General features: G+C 58.0%; 25 non-coding genes across 25 annotated transcripts; all 25 read right to left on the reverse strand.

Moving 5' to 3' along the window:
* Positions 1-684: 684 nt before the first annotated feature.
* LOC136964723 (U5 spliceosomal RNA) lies at positions 685-802 on the reverse strand. Its single transcript, XR_010879176.1, has one exon. It is a non-coding gene; the product is annotated as a U5 spliceosomal RNA (small nuclear RNA).
* Positions 803-1,539: 737 nt separating this feature from the next.
* On the reverse strand, positions 1,540-1,730 carry LOC136964799 (U2 spliceosomal RNA). Its single transcript, XR_010879248.1, has one exon. It is a non-coding gene; the product is annotated as a U2 spliceosomal RNA (small nuclear RNA).
* Positions 1,731-2,488: 758 nt separating this feature from the next.
* On the reverse strand, positions 2,489-2,606 carry LOC136964725 (U5 spliceosomal RNA). The gene has a single exon (XR_010879178.1). It is a non-coding gene; the product is annotated as a U5 spliceosomal RNA (small nuclear RNA).
* A 745-nt stretch (positions 2,607-3,351) lies between these two features.
* On the reverse strand, positions 3,352-3,542 carry LOC136964800 (U2 spliceosomal RNA). Its single transcript, XR_010879249.1, has one exon. It is a non-coding gene; the product is annotated as a U2 spliceosomal RNA (small nuclear RNA).
* A 758-nt stretch (positions 3,543-4,300) lies between these two features.
* On the reverse strand, positions 4,301-4,418 carry LOC136964727 (U5 spliceosomal RNA). The gene has a single exon (XR_010879179.1). It is a non-coding gene; the product is annotated as a U5 spliceosomal RNA (small nuclear RNA).
* A 746-nt stretch (positions 4,419-5,164) lies between these two features.
* LOC136964801 (U2 spliceosomal RNA) lies at positions 5,165-5,355 on the reverse strand. Its single transcript, XR_010879250.1, has one exon. It is a non-coding gene; the product is annotated as a U2 spliceosomal RNA (small nuclear RNA).
* A 758-nt stretch (positions 5,356-6,113) lies between these two features.
* On the reverse strand, positions 6,114-6,231 carry LOC136964728 (U5 spliceosomal RNA). Its single transcript, XR_010879180.1, has one exon. It is a non-coding gene; the product is annotated as a U5 spliceosomal RNA (small nuclear RNA).
* A 1,697-nt stretch (positions 6,232-7,928) lies between these two features.
* LOC136964729 (U5 spliceosomal RNA) lies at positions 7,929-8,046 on the reverse strand. The gene has a single exon (XR_010879181.1). It is a non-coding gene; the product is annotated as a U5 spliceosomal RNA (small nuclear RNA).
* A 1,475-nt stretch (positions 8,047-9,521) lies between these two features.
* Positions 9,522-9,639, reverse strand: LOC136964730 (U5 spliceosomal RNA). Its single transcript, XR_010879182.1, has one exon. It is a non-coding gene; the product is annotated as a U5 spliceosomal RNA (small nuclear RNA).
* Positions 9,640-10,386: 747 nt separating this feature from the next.
* Positions 10,387-10,577, reverse strand: LOC136964802 (U2 spliceosomal RNA). Its single transcript, XR_010879251.1, has one exon. It is a non-coding gene; the product is annotated as a U2 spliceosomal RNA (small nuclear RNA).
* A 406-nt stretch (positions 10,578-10,983) lies between these two features.
* On the reverse strand, positions 10,984-11,101 carry LOC136964731 (U5 spliceosomal RNA). The gene has a single exon (XR_010879183.1). It is a non-coding gene; the product is annotated as a U5 spliceosomal RNA (small nuclear RNA).
* Positions 11,102-11,846: 745 nt separating this feature from the next.
* Positions 11,847-12,037, reverse strand: LOC136964803 (U2 spliceosomal RNA). The gene has a single exon (XR_010879252.1). It is a non-coding gene; the product is annotated as a U2 spliceosomal RNA (small nuclear RNA).
* A 714-nt stretch (positions 12,038-12,751) lies between these two features.
* On the reverse strand, positions 12,752-12,869 carry LOC136964732 (U5 spliceosomal RNA). The gene has a single exon (XR_010879184.1). It is a non-coding gene; the product is annotated as a U5 spliceosomal RNA (small nuclear RNA).
* Positions 12,870-13,607: 738 nt separating this feature from the next.
* LOC136964804 (U2 spliceosomal RNA) lies at positions 13,608-13,798 on the reverse strand. The gene has a single exon (XR_010879253.1). It is a non-coding gene; the product is annotated as a U2 spliceosomal RNA (small nuclear RNA).
* An 802-nt stretch (positions 13,799-14,600) lies between these two features.
* Positions 14,601-14,718, reverse strand: LOC136964733 (U5 spliceosomal RNA). The gene has a single exon (XR_010879185.1). It is a non-coding gene; the product is annotated as a U5 spliceosomal RNA (small nuclear RNA).
* A 1,519-nt stretch (positions 14,719-16,237) lies between these two features.
* On the reverse strand, positions 16,238-16,355 carry LOC136964734 (U5 spliceosomal RNA). The gene has a single exon (XR_010879186.1). It is a non-coding gene; the product is annotated as a U5 spliceosomal RNA (small nuclear RNA).
* Positions 16,356-17,098: 743 nt separating this feature from the next.
* Positions 17,099-17,289, reverse strand: LOC136964805 (U2 spliceosomal RNA). The gene has a single exon (XR_010879254.1). It is a non-coding gene; the product is annotated as a U2 spliceosomal RNA (small nuclear RNA).
* A 714-nt stretch (positions 17,290-18,003) lies between these two features.
* Positions 18,004-18,121, reverse strand: LOC136964735 (U5 spliceosomal RNA). The gene has a single exon (XR_010879187.1). It is a non-coding gene; the product is annotated as a U5 spliceosomal RNA (small nuclear RNA).
* A 738-nt stretch (positions 18,122-18,859) lies between these two features.
* Positions 18,860-19,050, reverse strand: LOC136964806 (U2 spliceosomal RNA). Its single transcript, XR_010879255.1, has one exon. It is a non-coding gene; the product is annotated as a U2 spliceosomal RNA (small nuclear RNA).
* Positions 19,051-19,852: 802 nt separating this feature from the next.
* Positions 19,853-19,970, reverse strand: LOC136964737 (U5 spliceosomal RNA). The gene has a single exon (XR_010879189.1). It is a non-coding gene; the product is annotated as a U5 spliceosomal RNA (small nuclear RNA).
* Positions 19,971-21,489: 1,519 nt separating this feature from the next.
* Positions 21,490-21,607, reverse strand: LOC136964738 (U5 spliceosomal RNA). The gene has a single exon (XR_010879190.1). It is a non-coding gene; the product is annotated as a U5 spliceosomal RNA (small nuclear RNA).
* Positions 21,608-22,352: 745 nt separating this feature from the next.
* Positions 22,353-22,543, reverse strand: LOC136964808 (U2 spliceosomal RNA). Its single transcript, XR_010879257.1, has one exon. It is a non-coding gene; the product is annotated as a U2 spliceosomal RNA (small nuclear RNA).
* A 758-nt stretch (positions 22,544-23,301) lies between these two features.
* On the reverse strand, positions 23,302-23,419 carry LOC136964739 (U5 spliceosomal RNA). Its single transcript, XR_010879191.1, has one exon. It is a non-coding gene; the product is annotated as a U5 spliceosomal RNA (small nuclear RNA).
* Positions 23,420-24,164: 745 nt separating this feature from the next.
* Positions 24,165-24,355, reverse strand: LOC136964809 (U2 spliceosomal RNA). Its single transcript, XR_010879258.1, has one exon. It is a non-coding gene; the product is annotated as a U2 spliceosomal RNA (small nuclear RNA).
* Positions 24,356-25,113: 758 nt separating this feature from the next.
* Positions 25,114-25,231, reverse strand: LOC136964740 (U5 spliceosomal RNA). The gene has a single exon (XR_010879192.1). It is a non-coding gene; the product is annotated as a U5 spliceosomal RNA (small nuclear RNA).
* Between the last annotated feature and the right edge of the window lie 144 nt (positions 25,232-25,375).

Raw genomic sequence — 25,375 nt, forward strand, 5'->3', positions numbered from 1 at the left:
ACGGCCGAAACCACGGAAGCGGAAAGCCCAGGCCAAAAGCCGCAGGACAAGCAGGGACGGAAGCGGAAAGCCCAGGCCAAAAGCCGCAGGACAAGCAGGGACGGAAGCGGAAAGCCCAGGCCAAAAGCCGCAGGACAAGCAGGGACGGAAGCGGAAAGCCCAGGCCAAAAGCCGCAGGACAAGCAGGGACGGAAGCGGAAAGCCCAGGCCAAAAGCCGCAGGACAAGCAGGGACGGAAGCGGAAAGCCCAGGCCAAAAGCCGCAGGACAAGCAGGGACGGAAGCGGAAAGCCCAGGCCAAAAGCCGCAGGACAAGCAGGGACGGAAGCGGAAAGCCCAGGCCAAAAGCCGCAGGACAAGCAGGGACGGAAGCGGAAAGCCCAGGCCAAAAGCCGCAGGACAAGCAGGGACGGAAGCGGAAAGCCCAGGCCAAAAGCCGCAGGACAAGCAGGGACGGAAGCGGAAAGCCCAGGCCAAAAGCCGCAGGACAAGCAGGGACGGAAGCGGAAAGCCCAGGCCAAAAGCCGCAGGACAAGCAGGGACGGAAGCGGAAAGCCCAGGCCAAAAGGCAACAGAATTGAAACAGCTACAGAAGAAGCAAAGACAAAACCTGCCTTACCCGCAGGCACGCACCTAACCCCAAAGCCAACCTCACCCTGCTTTTGTCACACGTCCATCAGGCTCTGCCCTCCCTCGGGCAAAGCCTCCCAAAAATACCACGTTCCACTCGTCGGCGCTCCCCTCCACGGAAGTCTTTAGTAAAAGGCGAAAGGCTTGTGCGTGCTGAAGGGGAACCAGAGCGTCGATTTGAAACGACCCAAACGGCCTACCCCCAACCCCTCCGTTGGCCCTGACTCACCCGTCCGCGGGGGCGAACCGGGGAGAACCGGGGCGAACCGCATCCTTCTCGGGAAAAAAAAGGCGCGGAAACGCCACGGGCCGCAGAGGGGCTCGGCCCGCCCGCTTGGCTTTTCCTTACCGCACTTTCTCCATTTCATTGATGGCTTTTTCTCCATTAAGATCCGTACGCGTTTATCGTATGCGCCTTCCAGCCAGTCCACTCCGTGTTGGTGTCGACTGACACGGCGATAAAAAACTCATTCCGATTGCCTTCCAGTTTTTCACCTCGGCCCCGCTGAATGTCAGCCAGCTCTCTCTCTCTCTCTCTCTCTCTCTCTCTCTCTCTCTCTCTCTCTGTCACTCACTCACTCACTCAGTCACTCACTCACTCAGTCACTCACTCACTCAGTCACTCCCTTTTTTTTTTTTTTTTTTTTTTTTTTTTTATATCTAAAAGGGCGGGAAAACGCCACCGGCCGACAGGGCTCCGCCCACACCCCCTTTTCACCCCGTTTTTTTGGTAGGGATCGCTTGTTCCGCTTTGTTGGGGGGCCCCCCCCTTTTGAGAGTTTTTTGACCCTCACCCCAAAAACCCTAGCCCTAACCTAAACCCCTCTCCCCCAAACCTCACTCATTCAGACATTCCCTCCTTCCCTCCCTCCCTCCCTCCCTCACTAGCTTTTCTCTTTGACACGCTTAGAAAGATTGCACCCTTCCCGGAGACGCTGCAATACCGGGGCGATGCGCGGAGCGGACGGAGCGAGCCCCTGTTCCGACTCCCTGTTGCAAAAATCCGTTTAATATGTTGTCCTCGCATGGAGGACATATCAGATATTAAACTGATAAGAACAGATACTACACTTGATCTTAGCCAAAAGGCCGAGAAGCGATGACCGCATTATCGGACGCCCCCGGCGCGCGGACCCTCCGTGCACCACCTGGGCCGCTCGGTCACCACACCGAGAACGGCCGAAACCACGGAAGCGGAAAGCCCAGGCCAAAAGCCGCAGGACAAGCAGGGACGGAAGCGGAAAGCCCAGGCCAAAAGCCGCAGGACAAGCAGGGACGGAAGCGGAAAGCCCAGGCCAAAAGCCGCAGGACAAGCAGGGACGGAAGCGGAAAGCCCAGGCCAAAAGCCGCAGGACAAGCAGGGACGGAAGCGGAAAGCCCAGGCCAAAAGCCGCAGGACAAGCAGGGACGGAAGCGGAAAGCCCAGGCCAAAAGCCGCAGGACAAGCAGGGACGGAAGCGGAAAGCCCAGGCCAAAAGCCGCAGGACAAGCAGGGACGGAAGCGGAAAGCCCAGGCCAAAAGCCGCAGGACAAGCAGGGACGGAAGCGGAAAGCCCAGGCCAAAAGCCGCAGGACAAGCAGGGACGGAAGCGGAAAGCCCAGGCCAAAAGCCGCAGGACAAGCAGGGACGGAAGCGGAAAGCCCAGGCCAAAAGCCGCAGGACAAGCAGGGACGGAAGCGGAAAGCCCAGGCCAAAAGCCGCAGGACAAGCAGGGACGGAAGCGGAAAGCCCAGGCCAAAAGGCAACAGAATTGAAACAGCTACAGAAGAAGCAAAGACAAAACCTGCCTTACCCGCAGGCACGCACCTAACCCCAAAGCCAACCTCACCCTGCTTTTGTCACACGTCCATCAGGCTCTGCCCTCCCTCGGGCAAAGCCTCCCAAAAATACCACGTTCCACTCGTCGGCGCTCCCCTCCACGGAAGTCTTTAGTAAAAGGCGAAAGGCTTGTGCGTGCTGAAGGGGAACCAGAGCGTCGATTTGAAACGACCCAAACGGCCTACCCCCAACCCCTCCGTTGGCCCTGACTCACCCGTCCGCGGGGGCGAACCGGGGAGAACCGGGGCGAACCGCATCCTTCTCGGGAAAAAAAAGGCGCGGAAACGCCACGGGCCGCAGAGGGGCTCGGCCCGCCCGCTTGGCTTTTCCTTACCGCACTTTCTCCATTTCATTGATGGCTTTTTCTCCATTAAGATCCGTACGTGTTTATCGTATGCGCCTTCCAGCCAGTCCACTCCGTGTTGGTGTCGACTGACACGGCGATAAAAAACTCATTCCGATTGCCTTCCAGTTTTTCACCTCGGCCCCGCTGAATGTCAGCCAGCTCTCTCTCTCTCTCTCTCTCTCTCTCTCTCTCTCTCTCTCTCTCTGTCACTCACTCACTCACTCAGTCACTCACTCACTCAGTCACTCACTCACTCAGTCACTCCCTTTTTTTTTTTTTTTTTTTTTTTTTTTTTATATCTAAAAGGGCGGGAAAACGCCACCGGCCGACAGGGCTCCGCCCACACCCCCTTTTCACCCCGTTTTTTTGGTAGGGATCGCTTGTTCCGCTTTGTTGGGGGGCCCCCCCCTTTTGAGAGTTTTTTGACCCTCACCCCAAAAACCCTAGCCCTAACCTAAACCCCTCTCCCCCAAACCTCACTCATTCAGACATTCCCTCCTTCCCTCCCTCCCTCCCTCCCTCCCTCCCTCACTAGCTTTTCTCTTTGACACGCTTAGAAAGATTGCACCCTTCCCGGAGACGCTGCAATACCGGGGCGATGCGCGGAGCGGACGGAGCGAGCCCCTGTTCCGACTCCCTGTTGCAAAAATCCGTTTAATATGTTGTCCTCGCATGGAGGACATATCAGATATTAAACTGATAAGAACAGATACTACACTTGATCTTAGCCAAAAGGCCGAGAAGCGATGACCGCATTATCGGACGCCCCCGGCGCGCGGACCCTCCGTGCACCACCTGGGCCGCTCGGTCACCACACCGAGAACGGCCGAAACCACGGAAGCGGAAAGCCCAGGCCAAAAGCCGCAGGACAAGCAGGGACGGAAGCGGAAAGCCCAGGCCAAAAGCCGCAGGACAAGCAGGGACGGAAGCGGAAAGCCCAGGCCAAAAGCCGCAGGACAAGCAGGGACGGAAGCGGAAAGCCCAGGCCAAAAGCCGCAGGACAAGCAGGGACGGAAGCGGAAAGCCCAGGCCAAAAGCCGCAGGACAAGCAGGGACGGAAGCGGAAAGCCCAGGCCAAAAGCCGCAGGACAAGCAGGGACGGAAGCGGAAAGCCCAGGCCAAAAGCCGCAGGACAAGCAGGGACGGAAGCGGAAAGCCCAGGCCAAAAGCCGCAGGACAAGCAGGGACGGAAGCGGAAAGCCCAGGCCAAAAGCCGCAGGACAAGCAGGGACGGAAGCGGAAAGCCCAGGCCAAAAGCCGCAGGACAAGCAGGGACGGAAGCGGAAAGCCCAGGCCAAAAGCCGCAGGACAAGCAGGGACGGAAGCGGAAAGCCCAGGCCAAAAGCCGCAGGACAAGCAGGGACGGAAGCGGAAAGCCCAGGCCAAAAGGCAACAGAATTGAAACAGCTACAGAAGAAGCAAAGACAAAACCTGCCTTACCCGCAGGCACGCACCTAACCCCAAAGCCAACCTCACCCTGCTTTTGTCACACGTCCATCAGGCTCTGCCCTCCCTCGGGCAAAGCCTCCCAAAAATACCACGTTCCACTCGTCGGCGCTCCCCTCCACGGAAGTCTTTAGTAAAAGGCGAAAGGCTTGTGCGTGCTGAAGGGGAACCAGAGCGTCGATTTGAAACGACCCAAACGGCCTACCCCCAACCCCTCCGTTGGCCCTGACTCACCCGTCCGCGGGGGCGAACCGGGGAGAACCGGGGCGAACCGCATCCTTCTCGGGAAAAAAAAGGCGCGGAAACGCCACGGGCCGCAGAGGGGCTCGGCCCGCCCGCTTGGCTTTTCCTTACCGCACTTTCTCCATTTCATTGATGGCTTTTTCTCCATTAAGATCCGTACGCGTTTATCGTATGCGCCTTCCAGCCAGTCCACTCCGTGTTGGTGTCGACTGACACGGCGATAAAAAACTCATTCCGATTGCCTTCCAGTTTTTCACCTCGGCCCCGCTGAATGTCAGCCAGCTCTCTCTCTCTCTCTCTCTCTCTCTCTCTCTCTCTCTCTCTCTCTGTCACTCACTCACTCACTCAGTCACTCACTCACTCAGTCACTCACTCACTCAGTCACTCCCTTTTTTTTTTTTTTTTTTTTTTTTTTTTTATATCTAAAAGGGCGGGAAAACGCCACCGGCCGACAGGGCTCCGCCCACACCCCCTTTTCACCCCGTTTTTTTGGTAGGGATCGCTTGTTCCGCTTTGTTGGGGGGCCCCCCCCCTTTTGAGAGTTTTTTGACCCTCACCCCAAAAACCCTAGCCCTAACCTAAACCCCTCTCCCCCAAACCTCACTCATTCAGACATTCCCTCCTTCCCTCCCTCCCTCCCTCCCTCCCTCCCTCACTAGCTTTTCTCTTTGACACGCTTAGAAAGATTGCACCCTTCCCGGAGACGCTGCAATACCGGGGCGATGCGCGGAGCGGACGGAGCGAGCCCCTGTTCCGACTCCCTGTTGCAAAAATCCGTTTAATATGTTGTCCTCGCATGGAGGACATATCAGATATTAAACTGATAAGAACAGATACTACACTTGATCTTAGCCAAAAGGCCGAGAAGCGATGACCGCATTATCGGACGCCCCCGGCGCGCGGACCCTCCGTGCACCACCTGGGCCGCTCGGTCACCACACCGAGAACGGCCGAAACCACGGAAGCGGAAAGCCCAGGCCAAAAGCCGCAGGACAAGCAGGGACGGAAGCGGAAAGCCCAGGCCAAAAGCCGCAGGACAAGCAGGGACGGAAGCGGAAAGCCCAGGCCAAAAGCCGCAGGACAAGCAGGGACGGAAGCGGAAAGCCCAGGCCAAAAGCCGCAGGACAAGCAGGGACGGAAGCGGAAAGCCCAGGCCAAAAGCCGCAGGACAAGCAGGGACGGAAGCGGAAAGCCCAGGCCAAAAGCCGCAGGACAAGCAGGGACGGAAGCGGAAAGCCCAGGCCAAAAGCCGCAGGACAAGCAGGGACGGAAGCGGAAAGCCCAGGCCAAAAGCCGCAGGACAAGCAGGGACGGAAGCGGAAAGCCCAGGCCAAAAGCCGCAGGACAAGCAGGGACGGAAGCGGAAAGCCCAGGCCAAAAGCCGCAGGACAAGCAGGGACGGAAGCGGAAAGCCCAGGCCAAAAGCCGCAGGACAAGCAGGGACGGAAGCGGAAAGCCCAGGCCAAAAGCCGCAGGACAAGCAGGGACGGAAGCGGAAAGCCCAGGCCAAAAGGCAACAGAATTGAAACAGCTACAGAAGAAGCAAAGACAAAACCTGCCTTACCCGCAGGCACGCACCTAACCCCAAAGCCAACCTCACCCTGCTTTTGTCACACGTCCATCAGGCTCTGCCCTCCCTCGGGCAAAGCCTCCCAAAAATACCACGTTCCACTCGTCGGCGCTCCCCTCCACGGAAGTCTTTAGTAAAAGGCGAAAGGCTTGTGCGTGCTGAAGGGGAACCAGAGCGTCGATTTGAAACGACCCAAACGGCCTACCCCCAACCCCTCCGTTGGCCCTGACTCACCCGTCCGCGGGGGCGAACCGGGGAGAACCGGGGCGAACCGCATCCTTCTCGGGAAAAAAAAGGCGCGGAAACGCCACGGGCCGCAGAGGGGCTCGGCCCGCCCGCTTGGCTTTTCCTTACCGCACTTTCTCCATTTCATTGATGGCTTTTTCTCCATTAAGATCCGTACGCGTTTATCGTATGCGCCTTCCAGCCAGTCCACTCCGTGTTGGTGTCGACTGACACGGCGATAAAAAACTCATTCCGATTGCCTTCCAGTTTTTCACCTCGGCCCCGCTGAATGTCAGCCAGCTCTCTCTCTCTCTCTCTCTCTCTCTCTCTCTCTCTCTCTCTCTGTCACTCACTCACTCACTCAGTCACTCACTCACTCAGTCACTCACTCACTCAGTCACTCCCTTTTTTTTTTTTTTTTTTTTTTTTTTTTTATATCTAAAAGGGCGGGAAAACGCCACCGGCCGACAGGGCTCCGCCCACACCCCCTTTTCACCCCGTTTTTTTGGTAGGGATCGCTTGTTTCGCTTTGTTGGCCCCCCCCCCCCTTTTGAGGGTTTTTTGACCCTCACCCCAAAAACCCTAGCCCTAACCTAAACCCCTCTCCCCCAAACCTCAATCATTCAGACGTTCCCCTCCCTCCCTCCCTCCCTCCCTCCCTCCCTAGCTTTTCTCTTTGACTACACTTGATCTTAGCCAAAAGGCCGAGAAGCGATGACCGCATTATCGGACGCCCCCGGCGCGCGGACCCTCCGTGCACCACCTGGGCCGCTCGGTCACCACACCGAGAACGGCCGAAACCACGGAAGCGGAAAGCCCAGGCCAAAAGCCGCAGGACAAGCAGGGACGGAAGCGGAAAGCCCAGGCCAAAAGCCGCAGGACAAGCAGGGACGGAAGCGGAAAGCCCAGGCCAAAAGCCGCAGGACAAGCAGGGACGGAAGCGGAAAGCCCAGGCCAAAAGCCGCAGGACAAGCAGGGACGGAAGCGGAAAGCCCAGGCCAAAAGCCGCAGGACAAGCAGGGACGGAAGCGGAAAGCCCAGGCCAAAAGCCGCAGGACAAGCAGGGACGGAAGCGGAAAGCCCAGGCCAAAAGCCGCAGGACAAGCAGGGACGGAAGCGGAAAGCCCAGGCCAAAAGCCGCAGGACAAGCAGGGACGGAAGCGGAAAGCCCAGGCCAAAAGCCGCAGGACAAGCAGGGACGGAAGCGGAAAGCCCAGGCCAAAAGCCGCAGGACAAGCAGGGACGGAAGCGGAAAGCCCAGGCCAAAAGCCGCAGGACAAGCAGGGACGGAAGCGGAAAGCCCAGGCCAAAAGCCGCAGGACAAGCAGGGACGGAAGCGGAAAGCCCAGGCCAAAAGCCGCAGGACAAGCAGGGACGGAAGCGGAAAGCCCAGGCCAAAAGCCGCAGGACAAGCAGGGACGGAAGCGGAAAGCCCAGGCCAAAAGCCGCAGGACAAGCAGGGACGGAAGCGGAAAGCCCAGGCCAAAAGCCGCAGGACAAGCAGGGACGGAAGCGGAAAGCCCAGGCCAAAAGGCAACAGAATTGAAACAGCTACAGAAGAAGCAAAGACAAAACCTGCCTTACCCGCAGGCACGCACCTAACCCCAAAGCCAACCTCACCCTGCTTTTGTCACACGTCCATCAGGCTCTGCCCTCCCTCGGGCAAAGCCTCCCAAAAATACCACGTTCCACTCGTCGGCGCTCCCCTCCACGGAAGTCTTTAGTAAAAGGCGAAAGGCTTGTGCGTGCTGAAGGGGAACCAGAGCGTCGATTTGAAACGACCCAAACGGCCTACCCCCAACCCCTCCGTTGGCCCTGACTCACCCGTCCGCGGGGGCGAACCGGGGAGAACCGGGGCGAACCGCATCCTTCTCGGGAAAAAAAAGGCGCGGAAACGCCACGGGCCGCAGAGGGGCTCGGCCCGCCCGCTTGGCTTTTCCTTACCGCACTTTCTCCATTTCATTGATGGCTTTTTCTCCATTAAGATCCGTACGCGTTTATCGTATGCGCCTTCCAGCCAGTCCACTCCGTGTTGGTGTCGACTGACACGGCGATAAAAAACTCATTCCGATTGCCTTCCAGTTTTTCACCTCGGCCCCGCTGAATGTCAGCCAGCTCTCTCTCTCTCTCTCTCTCTCTCTCTCTCTCTCTCTCTCTGTCACTCACTCACTCACTCAGTCACTCACTCACTCAGTCACTCACTCACTCAGTCACTCCCTTTTTTTTTTTTTTTTTTTTTTTTTTTTTATATCTAAAAGGGCGGGAAAACGCCACCGGCCGACAGGGCTCCGCCCACACCCCCTTTTCACCCCGTTTTTTTGGTAGGGATCGCTTGTTTCGCTTTGTTGGCCCCCCCCCCCCTTTTGAGGGTTTTTTGACCCTCACCCCAAAAACCCTAGCCCTAACCTAAACCCCTCTCCCCCAAACCTCAATCATTCAGACGTTCCCCTCCCTCCCTCCCTCCCTCCCTCCCTCCCTAGCTTTTCTCTTTGACTACACTTGATCTTAGCCAAAAGGCCGAGAAGCGATGACCGCATTATCGGACGCCCCCGGCGCGCGGACCCTCCGTGCACCACCTGGGCCGCTCGGTCACCACACCGAGAACGGCCGAAACCACGGAAGCGGAAAGCCCAGGCCAAAAGCCGCAGGACAAGCAGGGACGGAAGCGGAAAGCCCAGGCCAAAAGCCGCAGGACAAGCAGGGACGGAAGCGGAAAGCCCAGGCCAAAAGCCGCAGGACAAGCAGGGACGGAAGCGGAAAGCCCAGGCCAAAAGCCGCAGGACAAGCAGGGACGGAAGCGGAAAGCCCAGGCCAAAAGCCGCAGGACAAGCAGGGACGGAAGCGGAAAGCCCAGGCCAAAAGCCGCAGGACAAGCAGGGACGGAAGCGGAAAGCCCAGGCCAAAAGCCGCAGGACAAGCAGGGACGGAAGCGGAAAGCCCAGGCCAAAAGCCGCAGGACAAGCAGGGACGGAAGCGGAAAGCCCAGGCCAAAAGCCGCAGGACAAGCAGGGACGGAAGCGGAAAGCCCAGGCCAAAAGCCGCAGGACAAGCAGGGACGGAAGCGGAAAGCCCAGGCCAAAAGCCGCAGGACAAGCAGGGACGGAAGCGGAAAGCCCAGGCCAAAAGGCAACAGAATTGAAACAGCTACAGAAGAAGCAAAGACAAAACCTGCCTTACCCGCAGGCACGCACCTAACCCCAAAGCCAACCTCACCCTGCTTTTGTCACACGTCCATCAGGCTCTGCCCTCCCTCGGGCAAAGCCTCCCAAAAATACCACGTTCCACTCGTCGGCGCTCCCCTCCACGGAAGTCTTTAGTAAAAGGCGAAAGGCTTGTGCGTGCTGAAGGGGAACCAGAGCGTCGATTTGAAACGACCCAAACGGCCTACCCCCAACCCCTCCGTTGGCCCTGACTCACCCGTCCGCGGGGGCGAACCGGGGAGAACCGGGGCGAACCGCATCCTTCTCGGGAAAAAAAAGGCGCGGAAACGCCACGGGCCGCAGAGGGGCTCGGCCCGCCCGCTTGGCTTTTCCTTACCGCACTTTCTCCATTTCATTGATGGCTTTTTCTCCATTAAGATCCGTACGCGTTTATCGTATGCGCCTTCCAGCCAGTCCACTCCGTGTTGGTGTCGACTGACACGGCGAGAAAAAACTCATTCCGATTGCCTTCCAGTTTTTCACCTCGGCCCCGCTGAATGTCAGCCAGCTCTCTCTCTCTCTCTCTCTCTCTCTCTCTCTCTCTCTCTCTCTCTCTCTCTCTCTGTCACTCACTCACTCACTCACTCAGTCACTCACTCACTCAGTCACTCCCTTTTTTTTTTTTTTTTTTTTTTTTTATATCTAAAAGGGCGGGAAAACGCCACCGGCCGACAGGGCTCCGCCCACACCCCCTTTTCACCCCGTTTTTTTGGTAGGGATCGCTTGTTCCGCTTTGTTGGGGGGCCCCCCCCTTTTGAGAGTTTTTTGACCCTCACCCCAAAAACCCTAGCCCTAACCTAAACCCCTCTCCCCCAAACCTCACTCATTCAGACATTCCCTCCTTCCCTCCCTCCCTCCCTCCCTCCCTCCCTCCCTCCCTCACTAGCTTTTCTCTTTGACACGCTTAGAAAGATTGCACCCTTCCCGGAGACGCTGCAATACCGGGGCGATGCGCGGAGCGGACGGAGCGAGCCCCTGTTCCGACTCCCTGTTGCAAAAATCCGTTTAATATGTTGTCCTCGCATGGAGGACATATCAGATATTAAACTGATAAGAACAGATACTACACTTGATCTTAGCCAAAAGGCCGAGAAGCGATGACCGCATTATCGGACGCCCCCGGCGCGCGGACCCTCCGTGCACCACCTGGGCCGCTCGGTCACCACACCGAGAACGGCCGAAACCACGGAAGCGGAAAGCCCAGGCCAAAAGCCGCAGGACAAGCAGGGACGGAAGCGGAAAGCCCAGGCCAAAAGCCGCAGGACAAGCAGGGACGGAAGCGGAAAGCCCAGGCCAAAAGCCGCAGGACAAGCAGGGACGGAAGCGGAAAGCCCAGGCCAAAAGCCGCAGGACAAGCAGGGACGGAAGCGGAAAGCCCAGGCCAAAAGGCAACAGAATTGAAACAGCTACAGAAGAAGCAAAGACAAAACCTGCCTTACCCGCAGGCACGCACCTAACCCCAAAGCCAACCTCACCCTGCTTTTGTCACACGTCCATCAGGCTCTGCCCTCCCTCGGGCAAAGCCTCCCAAAAATACCACGTTCCACTCGTCGGCGCTCCCCTCCACGGAAGTCTTTAGTAAAAGGCGAAAGGCTTGTGCGTGCTGAAGGGGAACCAGAGCGTCGATTTGAAACGACCCAAACGGCCTACCCCCAACCCCTCCGTTGGCCCTGACTCACCCGTCCGCGGGGGCGAACCGGGGAGAACCGGGGCGAACCGCATCCTTCTCGGGAAAAAAAAGGCGCGGAAACGCCACGGGCCGCAGAGGGGCTCGGCCCGCCCGCTTGGCTTTTCCTTACCGCACTTTCTCCATTTCATTGATGGCTTTTTCTCCATTAAGATCCGTACGCGTTTATCGTATGCGCCTTCCAGCCAGTCCACTCCGTGTTGGTGTCGACTGACACGGCGAGAAAAAACTCATTCCGATTGCCTTCCAGTTTTTCACCTCGGCCCCGCTGAATGTCAGCCAGCTCTCTCTCTCTCTCTCTCTCTCTCTCTCTCTCTCTCTCTCTCTCTCTCTCTCTCTCTGTCACTCACTCACTCACTCACTCAGTCACTCACTCACTCAGTCACTCCCTTTTTTTTTTTTTTTTTTTTTTTTTATATCTAAAAGGGCGGGAAAACGCCACCGGCCGACAGGGCTCCGCCCACACCCCCTTTTCACCCCGTTTTTTTGGTAGGGATCGCTTGTTCCGCTTTGTTGGGGGGCCCCCCCCTTTTGAGAGTTTTTTGACCCTCACCCCAAAAACCCTAGCCCTAACCTAAACCCCTCTCCCCCAAACCTCACTCATTCAGACATTCCCTCCTTCCCTCCCTCCCTCCCTCCCTCCCTCCCTCCCTCACTAGCTTTTCTCTTTGACACGCTTAGAAAGATTGCACCCTTCCCGGAGACGCTGCAATACCGGGGCGATGCGCGGAGCGGACGGAGCGAGCCCCTGTTCCGACTCCCTGTTGCAAAAATCCGTTTAATATGTTGTCCTCGCATGGAGGACATATCAGATATTAAACTGATAAGAACAGATACTACACTTGATCTTAGCCAAAAGGCCGAGAAGCGATGACCGCATTATCGGACGCCCCCGGCGCGCGGACCCTCCGTGCACCACCTGGGCCGCTCGGTCACCACACCGAGAACGGCCGAAACCACGGAAGCGGAAAGCCCAGGCCAAAAGCCGCAGGACAAGCAGGGACGGAAGCGGAAAGCCCAGGCCAAAAGCCGCAGGACAAGCAGGGACGGAAGCGGAAAGCCCAGGCCAAAAGCCGCAGGACAAGCAGGGACGGAAGCGGAAAGCCCAGGCCAAAAGCCGCAGGACAAGCAGGGACGGAAGCGGAAAGCCCAGGCCAAAAGCCGCAGGACAAGCAGGGACGGAAGCGGAAAGCCCAGGCCAAAAGCCGCAGGACAAGCAGGGACGGAAGCGGAAAGCCCAGGCCAAAAGCCGCAGGACAAGCAGGGACGGAAGCGGAAAGCCCAGGCCAAAAGCCGCAGGACAAGCAGGGACGGAAGCGGAAAGCCCAGGCCAAAAGCCGCAGGACAAGCAGGGACGGAAGCGGAAAGCCCAGGCCAAAAGCCGCAGGACAAGCAGGGACGGAAGCGGAAAGCCCAGGCCAAAAGCCGCAGGACAAGCAGGGACGGAAGCGGAAAGCCCAGGCCAAAAGGCAACAGAATTGAAACAGCTACAGAAGAAGCAAAGACAAAACCTGCCTTACCCGCAGGCACGCACCTAACCCCAAAGCCAACCTCACCCTGCTTTTGTCACACGTCCATCAGGCTCTGCCCTCCCTCGGGCAAAGCCTCCCAAAAATACCACGTTCCACTCGTCGGCGCTCCCCTCCACGGAAGTCTTTAGTAAAAGGCGAAAGGCTTGTGCGTGCTGAAGGGGAACCAGAGCGTCGATTTGAAACGACCCAAACGGCCTACCCCCAACCCCTCCGTTGGCCCTGACTCACCCGTCCGCGGGGGCGAACCGGGGAGAACCGGGGCGAACCGCATCCTTCTCGGGAAAAAAAAGGCGCGGAAACGCCACGGGCCGCAGAGGGGCTCGGCCCGCCCGCTTGGCTTTTCCTTACCGCACTTTCTCCATTTCATTGATGGCTTTTTCTCCATTAAGATCCGTACGCGTTTATCGTATGCGCCTTCCAGCCAGTCCACTCCGTGTTGGTGTCGACTGACACGGCGATAAAAAACTCATTCCGATTGCCTTCCAGTTTTTCACCTCGGCCCCGCTGAATGTCAGCCAGCTCTCTCTCTCTCTCTCTCTCTCTCTCTCTCTCTCTCTCTCTCTCTGTCACTCACTCACTCACTCAGTCACTCACTCACTCAGTCACTCACTCACTCAGTCACTCCCTTTTTTTTTTTTTTTTTTTTTTTTTTTTTATATCTAAAAGGGCGGGAAAACGCCACCGGCCGACAGGGCTCCGCCCACACCCCCTTTTCACCCCGTTTTTTTGGTAGGGATCGCTTGTTTCGCTTTGTTGGCCCCCCCCCCCCTTTTGAGGGTTTTTTGACCCTCACCCCAAAAACCCTAGCCCTAACCTAAACCCCTCTCCCCCAAACCTCAATCATTCAGACGTTCCCCTCCCTCCCTCCCTCCCTCCCTCCCTCCCTAGCTTTTCTCTTTGACACGCTTAGAAAGATTGCACCCTTCCCGGAGACGCTGCAATACCGGGGCGATGCGCGGAGCGGACGGAGCGAGCCCCTGTTCCGACTCCCTGTTGCAAAAATCCGTTTAATATGTTGTCCTCGCATGGAGGACATATCAGATATTAAACTGATAAGAACAGATACTACACTTGATCTTAGCCAAAAGGCCGAGAAGCGATGACCGCATTATCGGACGCCCCCGGCGCGCGGACCCTCCGTGCACCACCTGGGCCGCTCGGTCACCACACCGAGAACGGCCGAAACCACGGAAGCGGAAAGCCCAGGCCAAAAGCCGCAGGACAAGCAGGGACGGAAGCGGAAAGCCCAGGCCAAAAGCCGCAGGACAAGCAGGGACGGAAGCGGAAAGCCCAGGCCAAAAGCCGCAGGACAAGCAGGGACGGAAGCGGAAAGCCCAGGCCAAAAGCCGCAGGACAAGCAGGGACGGAAGCGGAAAGCCCAGGCCAAAAGCCGCAGGACAAGCAGGGACGGAAGCGGAAAGCCCAGGCCAAAAGCCGCAGGACAAGCAGGGACGGAAGCGGAAAGCCCAGGCCAAAAGCCGCAGGACAAGCAGGGACGGAAGCGGAAAGCCCAGGCCAAAAGCCGCAGGACAAGCAGGGACGGAAGCGGAAAGCCCAGGCCAAAAGCCGCAGGACAAGCAGGGACGGAAGCGGAAAGCCCAGGCCAAAAGCCGCAGGACAAGCAGGGACGGAAGCGGAAAGCCCAGGCCAAAAGCCGCAGGACAAGCAGGGACGGAAGCGGAAAGCCCAGGCCAAAAGCCGCAGGACAAGCAGGGACGGAAGCGGAAAGCCCAGGCCAAAAGCCGCAGGACAAGCAGGGACGGAAGCGGAAAGCCCAGGCCAAAAGGCAACAGAATTGAAACAGCTACAGAAGAAGCAAAGACAAAACCTGCCTTACCCGCAGGCACGCACCTAACCCCAAAGCCAACCTCACCCTGCTTTTGTCACACGTCCATCAGGCTCTGCCCTCCCTCGGGCAAAGCCTCCCAAAAATACCACGTTCCACTCGTCGGCGCTCCCCTCCACGGAAGTCTTTAGTAAAAGGCGAAAGGCTTGTGCGTGCTGAAGGGGAACCAGAGCGTCGATTTGAAACGACCCAAACGGCCTACCCCCAACCCCTCCGTTGGCCCTGACTCACCCGTCCGCGGGGGCGAACCGGGGAGAACCGGGGCGAACCGCATCCTTCTCGGGAAAAAAAAGGCGCGGAAACGCCACGGGCCGCAGAGGGGCTCGGCCCGCCCGCTTGGCTTTTCCTTACCGCACTTTCTCCATTTCATTGATGGCTTTTTCTCCATTAAGATCCGTACGCGTTTATCGTATGCGCCTTCCAGCCAGTCCACTCCGTGTTGGTGTCGACTGACACGGCGATAAAAAACTCATTCCGATTGCCTTCCAGTTTTTCACCTCGGCCCCGCTGAATGTCAGCCAGCTCTCTCTCTCTCTCTCTCTCTCTCTCTCTCTCTCTCTCTCTGTCACTCACTCACTCACTCAGTCACTCACTCACTCAGTCACTCACTCACTCAGTCACTCCCTTTTTTTTTTTTTTTTTTTTTTTTTTTTTATATCTAAAAGGGCGGGAAAACGCCACCGGCCGACAGGGCTCCGCCCACACCCCCTTTTCACCCCGTTTTTTTGGTAGGGATCGCTTGTTTCGCTTTGTTGGCCCCCCCCCCCCTTTTGAGGGTTTTTTGACCCTCACCCCAAAAACCCTAGCCCTAACCTAAACCCCTCTCCCCCAAACCTCAATCATTCAGACGTTCCCCTCCCTCCCTCCCTCCCTCCCTCCCTCCCTAGCTTTTCTCTTTGACTACACTTGATCTTAGCCAAAAGGCCGAGAAGCGATGACCGCATTATCGGACGCCCCCGGCGCGCGGACCCTCCGTGCACCACCTGGGCCGCTCGGTCACCACACCGAGAACGGCCGAAACCACGGAAGCGGAAAGCCCAGGCCAAAAGCCGCAGGACAAGCAGGGACGGAAGCGGAAAGCCCAGGCCAAAAGCCGCAGGACAAGCAGGGACGGAAGCGGAAAGCCCAGGCCAAAAGCCGCAGGACAAGCAGGGACGGAAGCGGAAAGCCCAGGCCAAAAGCCGCAGGACAAGCAGGGACGGAAGCGGAAAGCCCAGGCCAAAAGCCGCAGGACAAGCAGGGACGGAAGCGGAAAGCCCAGGCCAAAAGCCGCAGGACAAGCAGGGACGGAAGCGGAAAGCCCAGGCCAAAAGCCGCAGGACAAGCAGGGACGGAAGCGGAAAGCCCAGGCCAAAAGCCGCAGGACAAGCAGGGACGGAAGCGGAAAGCCCAGGCCAAAAGCCGCAGGACAAGCAGGGACGGAAGCGGAAAGCCCAGGCCAAAAGCCGCAGGACAAGCAGGGACGGAAGCGGAAAGCCCAGGCCAAAAGCCGCAGGACAAGCAGGGACGGAAGCGGAAAGCCCAGGCCAAAAGCCGCAGGACAAGCAGGGACGGAAGCGGAAAGCCCAGGCCAAAAGGCAACAGAATTGAAACAGCTACAGAAGAAGCAAAGACAAAACCTGCCTTACCCGCAGGCACGCACCTAACCCCAAAGCCAACCTCACCCTGCTTTTGTCACACGTCCATCAGGCTCTGCCCTCCCTCGGGCAAAGCCTCCCAAAAATACCACGTTCCACTCGTCGGCGCTCCCCTCCACGGAAGTCTTTAGTAAAAGGCGAAAGGCTTGTGCGTGCTGAAGGGGAACCAGAGCGTCGATTTGAAACGACCCAAACGGCCTACCCCCAACCCCTCCGTTGGCCCTGACTCACCCGTCCGCGGGGGCGAACCGGGGAGAACCGGGGCGAACCGCATCCTTCTCGGGAAAAAAAAGGCGCGGAAACGCCACGGGCCGCAGAGGGGCTCGGCCCGCCCGCTTGGCTTTTCCTTACCGCACTTTCTCCATTTCATTGATGGCTTTTTCTCCATTAAGATCCGTACGCGTTTATCGTATGCGCCTTCCAGCCAGTCCACTCCGTGTTGGTGTCGACTGACACGGCGAGAAAAAACTCATTCCGATTGCCTTCCAGTTTTTCACCTCGGCCCCGCTGAATGTCAGCCAGCTCTCTCTCTCTCTCTCTCTCTCTCTCTCTCTCTCTCTCTCTCTCTCTCTCTCTCTGTCACTCACTCACTCACTCACTCAGTCACTCACTCACTCAGTCACTCCCTTTTTTTTTTTTTTTTTTTTTTTTTATATCTAAAAGGGCGGGAAAACGCCACCGGCCGACAGGGCTCCGCCCACACCCCCTTTTCACCCCGTTTTTTTGGTAGGGATCGCTTGTTCCGCTTTGTTGGGGGGCCCCCCCCTTTTGAGAGTTTTTTGACCCTCACCCCAAAAACCCTAGCCCTAACCTAAACCCCTCTCCCCCAAACCTCACTCATTCAGACATTCCCTCCTTCCCTCCCTCCCTCCCTCCCTCCCTCCCTCCCTCACTAGCTTTTCTCTTTGACACGCTTAGAAAGATTGCACCCTTCCCGGAGACGCTGCAATACCGGGGCGATGCGCGGAGCGGACGGAGCGAGCCCCTGTTCCGACTCCCTGTTGCAAAAATCCGTTTAATATGTTGTCCTCGCATGGAGGACATATCAGATATTAAACTGATAAGAACAGATACTACACTTGATCTTAGCCAAAAGGCCGAGAAGCGATGACCGCATTATCGGACGCCCCCGGCGCGCGGACCCTCCGTGCACCACCTGGGCCGCTCGGTCACCACACCGAGAACGGCCGAAACCACGGAAGCGGAAAGCCCAGGCCAAAAGCCGCAGGACAAGCAGGGACGGAAGCGGAAAGCCCAGGCCAAAAGCCGCAGGACAAGCAGGGACGGAAGCGGAAAGCCCAGGCCAAAAGCCGCAGGACAAGCAGGGACGGAAGCGGAAAGCCCAGGCCAAAAGCCGCAGGACAAGCAGGGACGGAAGCGGAAAGCCCAGGCCAAAAGCCGCAGGACAAGCAGGGACGGAAGCGGAAAGCCCAGGCCAAAAGCCGCAGGACAAGCAGGGACGGAAGCGGAAAGCCCAGGCCAAAAGCCGCAGGACAAGCAGGGACGGAAGCGGAAAGCCCAGGCCAAAAGCCGCAGGACAAGCAGGGACGGAAGCGGAAAGCCCAGGCCAAAAGCCGCAGGACAAGCAGGGACGGAAGCGGAAAGCCCAGGCCAAAAGCCGCAGGACAAGCAGGGACGGAAGCGGAAAGCCCAGGCCAAAAGCCGCAGGACAAGCAGGGACGGAAGCGGAAAGCCCAGGCCAAAAGGCAACAGAATTGAAACAGCTACAGAAGAAGCAAAGACAAAACCTGCCTTACCCGCAGGCACGCACCTAACCCCAAAGCCAACCTCACCCTGCTTTTGTCACACGTCCATCAGGCTCTGCCCTCCCTCGGGCAAAGCCTCCCAAAAATACCACGTTCCACTCGTCGGCGCTCCCCTCCACGGAAGTCTTTAGTAAAAGGCGAAAGGCTTGTGCGTGCTGAAGGGGAACCAGAGCGTCGATTTGAAACGACCCAAACGGCCTACCCCCAACCCCTCCGTTGGCCCTGACTCACCCGTCCGCGGGGGCGAACCGGGGAGAACCGGGGCGAACCGCATCCTTCTCGGGAAAAAAAAGGCGCGGAAACGCCACGGGCCGCAGAGGGGCTCGGCCCGCCCGCTTGGCTTTTCCTTACCGCACTTTCTCCATTTCATTGATGGCTTTTTCTCCATTAAGATCCGTACGCGTTTATCGTATGCGCCTTCCAGCCAGTCCACTCCGTGTTGGTGTCGACTGACACGGCGATAAAAAACTCATTCCGATTGCCTTCCAGTTTTTCACCTCGGCCCCGCTGAATGTCAGCCAGCTCTCTCTCTCTCTCTCTCTCTCTCTCTCTCTCTCTCTCTCTCTCTGTCACTCACTCACTCACTCAGTCACTCACTCACTCAGTCACTCACTCACTCAGTCACTCCCTTTTTTTTTTTTTTTTTTTTTTTTTTTTTATATCTAAAAGGGCGGGAAAACGCCACCGGCCGACAGGGCTCCGCCCACACCCCCTTTTCACCCCGTTTTTTTGGTAGGGATCGCTTGTTTCGCTTTGTTGGCCCCCCCCCCCCTTTTGAGGGTTTTTTGACCCTCACCCCAAAAACCCTAGCCCTAACCTAAACCCCTCTCCCCCAAACCTCAATCATTCAGACGTTCCCCTCCCTCCCTCCCTCCCTCCCTCCCTCCCTAGCTTTTCTCTTTGACACGCTTAGAAAGATTGCACCCTTCCCGGAGACGCTGCAATACCGGGGCGATGCGCGGAGCGGACGGAGCGAGCCCCTGTTCCGACTCCCTGTTGCAAAAATCCGTTTAATATGTTGTCCTCGCATGGAGGACATATCAGATATTAAACTGATAAGAACAGATACTACACTTGATCTTAGCCAAAAGGCCGAGAAGCGATGACCGCATTATCGGACGCCCCCGGCGCGCGGACCCTCCGTGCACCACCTGGGCCGCTCGGTCACCACACCGAGAACGGCCGAAACCACGGAAGCGGAAAGCCCAGGCCAAAAGCCGCAGGACAAGCAGGGACGGAAGCGGAAAGCCCAGGCCAAAAGCCGCAGGACAAGCAGGGACGGAAGCGGAAAGCCCAGGCCAAAAGCCGCAGGACAAGCAGGGACGGAAGCGGAAAGCCCAGGCCAAAAGCCGCAGGACAAGCAGGGACGGAAGCGGAAAGCCCAGGCCAAAAGCCGCAGGACAAGCAGGGACGGAAGCGGAAAGCCCAGGCCAAAAGCCGCAGGACAAGCAGGGACGGAAGCGGAAAGCCCAGGCCAAAAGCCGCAGGACAAGCAGGGACGGAAGCGGAAAGCCCAGGCCAAAAGCCGCAGGACAAGCAGGGACGGAAGCGGAAAGCCCAGGCCAAAAGCCGCAGGACAAGCAGGGACGGAAGCGGAAAGCCCAGGCCAAAAGCCGCAGGACAAGCAGGGACGGAAGCGGAAAGCCCAGGCCAAAAGCCGCAGGACAAGCAGGGACGGAAGCGGAAAGCCCAGGCCAAAAGCCGCAGGACAAGCAGGGACGGAAGCGGAAAGCCCAGGCCAAAAGCCGCAGGACAAGCAGGGACGGAAGCGGAAAGCCCAGGCCAAAAGGCAACAGAATTGAAACAGCTACAGAAGAAGCAAAGACAAAACCTGCCTTACCCGCAGGCACGCACCTAACCCCAAAGCCAACCTCACCCTGCTTTTGTCACACGTCCATCAGGCTCTGCCCTCCCTCGGGCAAAGCCTCCCAAAAATACCACGTTCCACTCGTCGGCGCTCCCCTCCACGGAAGTCTTTAGTAAAAGGCGAAAGGCTTGTGCGTGCTGAAGGGGAACCAGAGCGTCGATTTGAAACGACCCAAACGGCCTACCCCCAACCCCTCCGTTGGCCCTGACTCACCCGTCCGCGGGGGCGAACCGGGGAGAACCGGGGCGAACCGCATCCTTCTCGGGAAAAAAAAGGCGCGGAAACGCCACGGGCCGCAGAGGGGCTCGGCCCGCCCGCTTGGCTTTTCCTTACCGCACTTTCTCCATTTCATTGATGGCTTTTTCTCCATTAAGATCCGTACGCGTTTATCGTATGCGCCTTCCAGCCAGTCCACTCCGTGTTGGTGTCGACTGACACGGCGATAAAAAACTCATTCCGATTGCCTTCCAGTTTTTCACCTCGGCCCCGCTGAATGTCAGCCAGCTCTCTCTCTCTCTCTCTCTCTCTCTCTCTCTCTCTCTCTCTGTCACTCACTCACTCACTCAGTCACTCACTCACTCAGTCACTCACTCACTCAGTCACTCCCTTTTTTTTTTTTTTTTTTTTTTTTTTTTTATATCTAAAAGGGCGGGAAAACGCCACCGGCCGACAGGGCTCCGCCCACACCCCCTTTTCACCCCGTTTTTTTGGTAGGGATCGCTTGTTTCGCTTTGTTGGCCCCCCCCCCCCTTTTGAGGGTTTTTTGACCCTCACCCCAAAAACCCTAGCCCTAACCTAAACCCCTCTCCCCCAAACCTCAATCATTCAGACGTTCCCCTCCCTCCCTCCCTCCCTCCCTCCCTCCCTAGCTTTTCTCTTTGACTACACTTGATCTTAGCCAAAAGGCCGAGAAGCGATGACCGCATTATCGGACGCCCCCGGCGCGCGGACCCTCCGTGCACCACCTGGGCCGCTCGGTCACCACACCGAGAACGGCCGAAACCACGGAAGCGGAAAGCCCAGGCCAAAAGCCGCAGGACAAGCAGGGACGGAAGCGGAAAGCCCAGGCCAAAAGCCGCAGGACAAGCAGGGACGGAAGCGGAAAGCCCAGGCCAAAAGCCGCAGGACAAGCAGGGACGGAAGCGGAAAGCCCAGGCCAAAAGCCGCAGGACAAGCAGGGACGGAAGCGGAAAGCCCAGGCCAAAAGCCGCAGGACAAGCAGGGACGGAAGCGGAAAGCCCAGGCCAAAAGCCGCAGGACAAGCAGGGACGGAAGCGGAAAGCCCAGGCCAAAAGCCGCAGGACAAGCAGGGACGGAAGCGGAAAGCCCAGGCCAAAAGCCGCAGGACAAGCAGGGACGGAAGCGGAAAGCCCAGGCCAAAAGCCGCAGGACAAGCAGGGACGGAAGCGGAAAGCCCAGGCCAAAAGCCGCAGGACAAGCAGGGACGGAAGCGGAAAGCCCAGGCCAAAAGCCGCAGGACAAGCAGGGACGGAAGCGGAAAGCCCAGGCCAAAAGCCGCAGGACAAGCAGGGACGGAAGCGGAAAGCCCAGGCCAAAAGGCAACAGAATTGAAACAGCTACAGAAGAAGCAAAGACAAAACCTGCCTTACCCGCAGGCACGCACCTAACCCCAAAGCCAACCTCACCCTGCTTTTGTCACACGTCCATCAGGCTCTGCCCTCCCTCGGGCAAAGCCTCCCAAAAATACCACGTTCCACTCGTCGGCGCTCCCCTCCACGGAAGTCTTTAGTAAAAGGCGAAAGGCTTGTGCGTGCTGAAGGGGAACCAGAGCGTCGATTTGAAACGACCCAAACGGCCTACCCCCAACCCCTCCGTTGGCCCTGACTCACCCGTCCGCGGGGGCGAACCGGGGAGAACCGGGGCGAACCGCATCCTTCTCGGGAAAAAAAAGGCGCGGAAACGCCACGGGCCGCAGAGGGGCTCGGCCCGCCCGCTTGGCTTTTCCTTACCGCACTTTCTCCATTTCATTGATGGCTTTTTCTCCATTAAGATCCGTACGCGTTTATCGTATGCGCCTTCCAGCCAGTCCACTCCGTGTTGGTGTCGACTGACACGGCGATAAAAAACTCATTCCGATTGCCTTCCAGTTTTTCACCTCGGCCCCGCTGAATGTCAGCCAGCTCTCTCTCTCTCTCTCTCTCTCTCTCTCTCTCTCTCTCTCTCTCTGTCACTCACTCACTCACTCAGTCACTCACTCACTCAGTCACTCACTCACTCAGTCACTCCCTTTTTTTTTTTTTTTTTTTTTTTTTTTTTATATCTAAAAGGGCGGGAAAACGCCACCGGCCGACAGGGCTCCGCCCACACCCCCTTTTCACCCCGTTTTTTTGGTAGGGATCGCTTGTTCCGCTTTGTTGGGGGGCCCCCCCCTTTTGAGAGTTTTTTGACCCTCACCCCAAAAACCCTAGCCCTAACCTAAACCCCTCTCCCCCAAACCTCACTCATTCAGACATTCCCTCCTTCCCTCCCTCCCTCCCTCCCTCCCTCCCTCACTAGCTTTTCTCTTTGACACGCTTAGAAAGATTGCACCCTTCCCGGAGACGCTGCAATACCGGGGCGATGCGCGGAGCGGACGGAGCGAGCCCCTGTTCCGACTCCCTGTTGCAAAAATCCGTTTAATATGTTGTCCTCGCATGGAGGACATATCAGATATTAAACTGATAAGAACAGATACTACACTTGATCTTAGCCAAAAGGCCGAGAAGCGATGACCGCATTATCGGACGCCCCCGGCGCGCGGACCCTCCGTGCACCACCTGGGCCGCTCGGTCACCACACCGAGAACGGCCGAAACCACGGAAGCGGAAAGCCCAGGCCAAAAGCCGCAGGACAAGCAGGGACGGAAGCGGAAAGCCCAGGCCAAAAGCCGCAGGACAAGCAGGGACGGAAGCGGAAAGCCCAGGCCAAAAGCCGCAGGACAAGCAGGGACGGAAGCGGAAAGCCCAGGCCAAAAGCCGCAGGACAAGCAGGGACGGAAGCGGAAAGCCCAGGCCAAAAGCCGCAGGACAAGCAGGGACGGAAGCGGAAAGCCCAGGCCAAAAGCCGCAGGACAAGCAGGGACGGAAGCGGAAAGCCCAGGCCAAAAGCCGCAGGACAAGCAGGGACGGAAGCGGAAAGCCCAGGCCAAAAGCCGCAGGACAAGCAGGGACGGAAGCGGAAAGCCCAGGCCAAAAGCCGCAGGACAAGCAGGGACGGAAGCGGAAAGCCCAGGCCAAAAGCCGCAGGACAAGCAGGGACGGAAGCGGAAAGCCCAGGCCAAAAGCCGCAGGACAAGCAGGGACGGAAGCGGAAAGCCCAGGCCAAAAGCCGCAGGACAAGCAGGGACGGAAGCGGAAAGCCCAGGCCAAAAGGCAACAGAATTGAAACAGCTACAGAAGAAGCAAAGACAAAACCTGCCTTACCCGCAGGCACGCACCTAACCCCAAAGCCAACCTCACCCTGCTTTTGTCACACGTCCATCAGGCTCTGCCCTCCCTCGGGCAAAGCCTCCCAAAAATACCACGTTCCACTCGTCGGCGCTCCCCTCCACGGAAGTCTTTAGTAAAAGGCGAAAGGCTTGTGCGTGCTGAAGGGGAACCAGAGCGTCGATTTGAAACGACCCAAACGGCCTACCCCCAACCCCTCCGTTGGCCCTGACTCACCCGTCCGCGGGGGCGAACCGGGGAGAACCGGGGCGAACCGCATCCTTCTCGGGAAAAAAAAGGCGCGGAAACGCCACGGGCCGCAGAGGGGCTCGGCCCGCCCGCTTGGCTTTTCCTTACCGCACTTTCTCCATTTCATTGATGGCTTTTTCTCCATTAAGATCCGTACGCGTTTATCGTATGCGCCTTCCAGCCAGTCCACTCCGTGTTGGTGTCGACTGACACGGCGATAAAAAACTCATTCCGATTGCCTTCCAGTTTTTCACCTCGGCCCCGCTGAATGTCAGCCAGCTCTCTCTCTCTCTCTCTCTCTCTCTCTCTCTCTCTCTCTCTCTCTGTCACTCACTCACTCACTCAGTCACTCACTCACTCAGTCACTCACTCACTCAGTCACTCCCTTTTTTTTTTTTTTTTTTTTTTTTTTTTTATATCTAAAAGGGCGGGAAAACGCCACCGGCCGACAGGGCTCCGCCCACACCCCCTTTTCACCCCGTTTTTTTGGTAGGGATCGCTTGTTCCGCTTTGTTGGGGGGCCCCCCCCTTTTGAGAGTTTTTTGACCCTCACCCCAAAAACCCTAGCCCTAACCTAAACCCCTCTCCCCCAAACCTCACTCATTCAGACATTCCCTCCTTCCCTCCCTCCCTCCCTCCCTCCCTCCCTCACTAGCTTTTCTCTTTGACACGCTTAGAAAGATTGCACCCTTCCCGGAGACGCTGCAATACCGGGGCGATGCGCGGAGCGGACGGAGCGAGCCCCTGTTCCGACTCCCTGTTGCAAAAATCCGTTTAATATGTTGTCCTCGCATGGAGGACATATCAGATATTAAACTGATAAGAACAGATACTACACTTGATCTTAGCCAAAAGGCCGAGAAGCGATGACCGCATTATCGGACGCCCCCGGCGCGCGGACCCTCCGTGCACCACCTGGGCCGCTCGGTCACCACACCGAGAACGGCCGAAACCACGGAAGCGGAAAGCCCAGGCCAAAAGCCGCAGGACAAGCAGGGACGGAAGCGGAAAGCCCAGGCCAAAAGCCGCAGGACAAGCAGGGACGGAAGCGGAAAGCCCAGGCCAAAAGCCGCAGGACAAGCAGGGACGGAAGCGGAAAGCCCAGGCCAAAAGCCGCAGGACAAGCAGGGACGGAAGCGGAAAGCCCAGGCCAAAAGCCGCAGGACAAGCAGGGACGGAAGCGGAAAGCCCAGGCCAAAAGCCGCAGGACAAGCAGGGACGGAAGCGGAAAGCCCAGGCCAAAAGCCGCAGGACAAGCAGGGACGGAAGCGGAAAGCCCAGGCCAAAAGCCGCAGGACAAGCAGGGACGGAAGCGGAAAGCCCAGGCCAAAAGCCGCAGGACAAGCAGGGACGGAAGCGGAAAGCCCAGGCCAAAAGCCGCAGGACAAGCAGGGACGGAAGCGGAAAGCCCAGGCCAAAAGCCGCAGGACAAGCAGGGACGGAAGCGGAAAGCCCAGGCCAAAAGCCGCAGGACAAGCAGGGACGGAAGCGGAAAGCCCAGGCCAAAAGGCAACAGAATTGAAACAGCTACAGAAGAAGCAAAGACAAAACCTGCCTTACCCGCAGGCACGCACCTAACCCCAAAGCCAACCTCACCCTGCTTTTGTCACACGTCCATCAGGCTCTGCCCTCCCTCGGGCAAAGCCTCCCAAAAATACCACGTTCCACTCGTCGGCGCTCCCCTCCACGGAAGTCTTTAGTAAAAGGCGAAAGGCTTGTGCGTGCTGAAGGGGAACCAGAGCGTCGATTTGAAACGACCCAAACGGCCTACCCCCAACCCCTCCGTTGGCCCTGACTCACCCGTCCGCGGGGGCGAACCGGGGAGAACCGGGGCGAACCGCATCCTTCTCGGGAAAAAAAAGGCGCGGAAACGCCACGGGCCGCAGAG

Source organism: Osmerus mordax, chromosome 20 (genome assembly GCF_038355195.1).
Source record: "Osmerus mordax isolate fOsmMor3 chromosome 20, fOsmMor3.pri, whole genome shotgun sequence".
NCBI lineage: Eukaryota > Metazoa > Chordata > Actinopteri > Osmeriformes > Osmeridae > Osmerus > Osmerus mordax.